We start from the raw sequence: 6183 nt of genomic DNA, 5'->3' as shown, positions 1-6183 counted from the left end.
CCTAAAAGGATTGCATTGCCTTTGAGCCAGCAATTCCTCTTTTAGTTATTGAGAAGCTAAGCCAAGGAGTTCATCAATGATGTGCAAAAAAATTTAATCATGATAAATTATATTGTCCATGTTTTTTATAATAATTAAACATTAGAAAGATAATGTCACAGCCAGGCACTGTGGCTCACACCTGTAATCCCAGCACTTTGGGAGGCCGAGGCGGGTGGATCACGAGGTCAAGAGTTTGAGACCAGCCTGACCAACATGGTGAACTCTCATCTCCATTAAAAATACAAAAATGAGCTGGGCGTGGTAGTGGGCACCTGTAATCCCAGCTACTCAGGAGGCTGAGGCAGGAGACTCCCTTGAACCCAGGAGGCGGAGGTGGCAGTGAGCCAAGATCATGCCATTGCACTCCAGCCTGGGTGACAGAGTGAGACTCTGTCTCAAAAAATAATAATAAAATAAAAAGAAAGAAAGAGGCTGGGCATGGTGGCTCACGCCTGTAATCCCAACGCTTTGGGAGGCCGAGGTGGGCAGATCATGAGGTCAGGAGATTGAGACCATCCTGGCTAACACAGTGAAACCCCGTCTCTACTAAAAATACAAAAAAAAAAAAAAAAAAATTAGCCGGGTGGGGTGGCGGGCGCCTGCAGTCCCAGCTACTTGGGAGGCTGAGGCAGGAGAATGGCGTGAATCCGGGAGGCGGAGCTTGCAGTGAGCCGAGATCGTGCCACTGCTCTCCAGCCTGGGCGACAGAGTGAGACTCTGTCTCAAAAAAAAAAAAAAGAGAGAGAGAGAAAGAAAAAGAAAGAAAGAAAGGAAAGAAAGAAAATGCCACAAAAGAATATTTAAAATCTTGGAAAGGTTTTATTACAAAGTAGACAAGTACTACACTTAGTCAAAAAGCCAAGAAGAGATCAAAGTAGACAAGTAAACAAGATTTTATTATAAAGTAGAAACCAGATAATATGTAGAGAAATACCAGATTAATTTTTTTTTATTTACATTTAGGTAGAGGAGGACAATAATGTAAACAAAATGCCATAAAGTCCTGAGTGGTTATCTGAGGTATGGGATATCAGGTGATTTTTATCTTCTTTTATTGGTTTATCTCTATTTTCCTTGTATTCCACACTTTTTTCTTTTTCTTTTTCTTTTTTTTTTTTTTTTGGAGACAGTCTTGCTCTGTGGCCAAGCGGGAGTGCAATGGCGCCATCTCGGCTCACTGCAACATCCACCCCTCGGGTTCAAGCGATTCTCTCCTGCCTCAGCCTCCTGAGTGGCTGAGACTACAGGTGCACGCCACCACACCCAGCTAGTGTTGTTTTGTTGTCGTTGTTTTGAGATGGACTTTCGCTCTTGTTGCCCAGGCTGGAGTGCAATGGTGCAATCTTGGCTCACCACAACCTCCACCTCCCAGGTTCAAGCGATTCTCCTGACTCAGCCTCCTGAGTAGCTGGGATTACAGGCATCTACCACCATGCCCAGCTAATTTTGTATTTTTAGTAGAGACGGGATTTCTCCATGTTGGTCAGTCTGGTCTCGAACTCCCAGTCTCAGGTGATCCGCCCTCCTCTGCCTCCCAAAGTGCTGGGATTACAGGCGTGAGCCACCACGCGCGGCCCACACTTTTGTAATAAGAAAGAAGCAATTTGGGCCGGGCTCGGTGGCTCATGCCTGTTATCCCAGCACTTTGGGAGGTCCAGGCAGGAGGATTGCTTCAGCCCAGGAGTTCCAGACCAGCCCAGGCAACATAGTGAGACTGCATCTTTACAAAAAATACAAAAAATAGCCGGGTGCAGTGACAGTCGCCTGCAATCCCAGCTACTGGGGAGGCTGAGGCAGGAGAATCGTTTGAACCCGGTAGGCGGAGGTTGCAGTGAGCCGATATCGCGCCACTGCTCTCCAGCCTGGACGACAGAGTGAGACGCCGTCTTAAAAAAAAAAAAAAAAAAAAAAAAGCAGCAATTTAAATTTACTAAACTAAAGCAGCTTTGCCCCCTAGTGGCTTGTTCATTAAACTGCGTTTAGTCTGAGAAAAGAATGTCATCCACTGAGATTGCAGAGCAGATACCACTGCAGGCTTTTGTCCCAAGGCAGAACTTTCTGGAAGATGTACTTGTCCTTTGGTAGGATAAGTGGTTATATTCTAGAGGAGCAGCCTCAAGCTGTCCCTGCCTTAGGATGCCTGGATAGTTAGGTTTGACAAAGGGGAGAAAGATGAGATTGGAATGGGGAGAACTCACTGTCACAGGAGCACCCTCCGATGACTCAGGGTTTAATGGCCTGGCAAGGACACGTGGTGCCAGTACTAATATGCTGCTAGGATTGCTCCTTGAAGCTAGGGAATGGGGGAGTGGGGAGGACAGTGTTCTATAATAAATGAAGTGGGCATACCAGAACTGATACTGGAGAAGGTATCTTAAAGCTCAAAATACAAGGTATGTGGATATGTGAGAATGGAGTTTGATATGGTTTGGATCTGTGTCCCCACCCAAATCTCATGATGAATTATAATCCCCAATGTTGGAGGTGGGCCAGGTGGTACGTGATTGGATCATGGTGGCGGATTTCTCATGAATGGTTTAGCACCATCCCCCTTGATGCTGTTCCCGTGATAGTGAGTGAGTTCTTGCAAGATCTCGTTGTTTAAAAGCGTGTGGCACCCGCCACCCCGCTCTCTCTCTTGCTCCTTCCCTGAGCATGTGATGTGCGTGATCCCCCTTTGTCTTCCACCATGATTGTAAGCTTCCTGAAGCCTCCCCAGAGGCCAAGTAGATGTTGCCATGCTTCCTGTACAGCCTGCAGAACCACGAGCCAATTAAACTTCTTTTCTTTGTAAATTACCCAGTCTCGGGTATCTCTTTATAGCAATGCGAGAATGGCCTATTGCAAAGTTACAACGTGGGACCAGATCCGTTAGACCACGGATCCAAACCATATCAAACTACCTCCTGACCATGTTCCCTGGGAAGGCTGAGAAGATATTCCTTCACCAGGAGTGCACTGGTAAGCAGATGCGACAGCTTTTTTGAGACCAATAGTGGTTGTCTTCTGCAGACCAGAGAGACAGTAAGAGATGCTATGGTGCAACTGGGCCTCCCAGTATCAATGCAGATTATAGGATTCCAGAATACAGAAGCCAAATGATGATATTTAACTGACCTAGGCAAGATTGAAGTAATCACCATAATGGGCTGCTATGAAATGGGCTCAGTTGTTTCCTCCCAAAATTCCTGTGTTGAAGTCCTAACCCCCAGGACCTCCGGATATGACTGTATTGGGGATAGGGCCTTTAAAGAGGTAATCAAGTTAAGATTGCTAAGAGACAATCTTAGCATTGCTTTGATAGCACCTGTGAAATTGGACTGGGTTAAAAAATAGTGTTGCTACTAGTTTTTAAATCTTCATGAATGAATGCTGAGTGTTGCTATTCATTATGTGAATGTTCTTAAGAAAGGAATTTTAGCATTAATGGAATTCCTGTAGGTACTTTAGTAAGTCATAACCCATGCAGATACTTAGCAAGAAGCTTAGGGCAGAGATTTATTTGCCCTTGCTAGGGCTACAGTAAACATCTGTATAAGATTTTTTTTTTTTTTTTTAAGACAGAGCATTACTCTGTCACCCAGGTTGGAGTGCAGTGGTGCCATCTCGGCTCACTGCAACCTCCGCCTCACGGGTTCAAGTGATTCTTCTGCCTCAGCCTCCTGAGTAGCTGCGACTACAGGCGTGCACCACCACTCCTGGCTAATTTTTGTATTTTTAGTAGAGACGGGGTTTCACCATATTGGCCAGGCTGGTCTCAAACTCTTGACCTCGTGATCCACCCACCTCAGCCTCCCAAAGTACTGGGATTACAGGCATGAGCTATGGCACCCGGCCAAGATTATTGTTTTCTATCGTAGAAGAAGAGGTTTCTGTTCTGCACATATGGGCTGATGGACCTTGAATAAATTACCTAAGCATTCTGAATCTCTAAAAGTGTTGGTATGAGGAGTCTGTGAGTTAATCCAGGTAAAGTGTGGTGACTGGCAGAGTAAATGTGTAATAAATGGAAGCTATTAAAGTATTTTTATAAGATAATCTATTGCTATTATTAATGGTGGCTGAAGAGCAATTTCATATCCTTAAAACCACTAGCTCAGGAAACTGGTGCTCTGAAATAGGGAACTAGAAGATAAATTCTAGCCACAAATATTTGTTGAGATTCTAACTCATGCTAAGCTTTGAGGGAACAAAGAGAGAAAATGTGACCTATGCTCTCCAGGGACTCACAAATCTAGTTGTGGGGAGAATGGATGTATAGACAAAGAAAAAGTTAACCGTAATTTATGCTACAGGTAATAGATCAATTTACTCTGTGTATGAATGTCCAGGAGAGTTTTCATAGAGAAAGATGACCTCGGCTTTGAAATATGGGTAGGATTTAGACCGGCAGGAAACAGTGGGAAGAGCTTCTCAGGGAGAGGAAATGGCTAAGCAGAGATCCAGTGTCTGGAATATAACTGGGTGAAGTGGTCTGACTGAAACAAAGGGTTTGTTTCAGGAGACAGTAGGGGATAAGTATGGAGAGGAAGGTTAGGGAAGAACGTGAATCCCAGATAGAGAGTTGTGGACTATACCCTATAGGTATAGGTCCTTAAGGTAAAGGGGTGTGTGTGTGTGTGTGTGTGTGTGTGTGTGTGTGTGTGTGTGGTGTGATGGGATCCTCTTCAATGGAAAGCTATGTACATAATAGGGAAGGGGATCAAAGGTGCTAATTAATCACCTTCCCTATGGAATCTGAGCCAATAAAGACATATATACAGGAGGACCGGACATGGAGGCTCACGCCTGTAATCCCAGAACTTTGGGAGGCAGAGGTGGCCGGATCACGAGGTCAGGAGTTCGAAACCAGGCTGACCAACATGGTGAAACCCTGTCTTTACTAAAATACAAAAATTAGCCAGGCGTGGTGGCACACACCTGTAGTCCCAGCTATTCAGAAGGCTGAGGCAGGAGAATCGCTTGAATCCAGGAGGCGGAGGTTGCAGTGAGCTGAGATTGCACCACTGCACTCAAGCCTGGGCGACAAGTGAGAGACTCTGAAAAAAGAAAAGAAAGAAAGAAAGAGAGAGAGAGAGAAAGAAAGGAAGGAAAGGAAGGAAAGGAAAGAAAGGAAAGAAAAGAAAGAAAAGAAGGAGGAGGTAGCTCTCCTGGACACAGCTAGCATGAGGCTGGGGAGCGCAGAGCTGCGTATCATGCCCTGCGCTGCCCAGACTAGTGAACAATACAGTCAGGATGGCTAAAGGTGACCCCAAGAAACCAAATGGCAAGATGTCTGCTTATGCCTTCTTTGTGCAGACATGCAGAGAAGAACGTAAGAAGAAATACCAAGAGGTCCCTGTCAATTTTGCAGAATTTTCCAAGAAGTGCTCCAAGAGGTGGAAGACAATGTCCGGGAAAGAAAAGTCTAAATTTGATGAACTGGCAAAGGCGGATGAAGTACGCTATGATTGGGAAATGAAGGATTATGGACCAGCTAAGGGAGGCAAGAAGAAGAAGGATTCTAATACCTTTAAAAGGCCACCATCTGGATTCTTCCTGTTCTGTTCAGAATTCCACCCCAAGATAAAATCCACAAACCCTGGCATCTCTATTGGAGACATGGCAAAAAAGCTGGGTGAGATAACTTAAATGACAGTGAAAAGCGGCCTTACATCACTAAGGCGGCAAAACTGAAGGAGGAGTATGAGAAGGATGTTGCTGAGTATAAGTTGAAAGGAAAGTTTGATGGCGCAAAGAGTCCTGCTGAAGTTGCCCAGATAAAGGTGGAAGAGGAAGATGAAGAAGACGAGGAGGAAGAAGAGGAGGAGGAGGACGAGGAGGATGAATTTAAAAACTGTTTATCTGTCTCCTTGTGAATACCTTAGAGTAGGGGAGTGCCATAATTTTTTGTTTTTGTTTTTGTTTTATTTTTGAGACGGAGTCTCACTCTTTCACCCAAGCTGGAATGCAGTGGCACTATCTCGGCTCGCTGCAACCTCTGCCTCCCAGGTTCAAGCAATTCTCCTGCCTCAGCCTCCCGAGTAGCTGGGGATTACAAGCATGAGCCACCATGCCTGGTTAATTTTTGTATTTTTAGTAGAGACGGGGTTTCACCACGTTGGCCAGGGTGGTCTTGAACTCCTGACCTCAGGTGATCTG

At 45.2% G+C, this 6183-nt stretch overlaps 1 pseudogene; it reads left to right on the top strand.

Annotated features, from left to right (window-relative positions):
• The first annotated feature begins 5245 nt into the window (after positions 1–5245).
• On the top strand, positions 5246–5900 carry LOC100452209 (high mobility group protein B3-like; annotated as a pseudogene).
• Positions 5901–6183: the final 283 nt, after the last annotated feature.

Source organism: Pongo abelii, chromosome X (genome assembly GCF_028885655.2).
Source record: "Pongo abelii isolate AG06213 chromosome X, NHGRI_mPonAbe1-v2.0_pri, whole genome shotgun sequence".
Lineage (NCBI taxonomy): Eukaryota > Metazoa > Chordata > Mammalia > Primates > Hominidae > Pongo > Pongo abelii.
The sequence above is the reverse complement of the archived record's forward strand: the minus strand, read 5'-3'. Positions and strand labels throughout refer to the sequence as shown.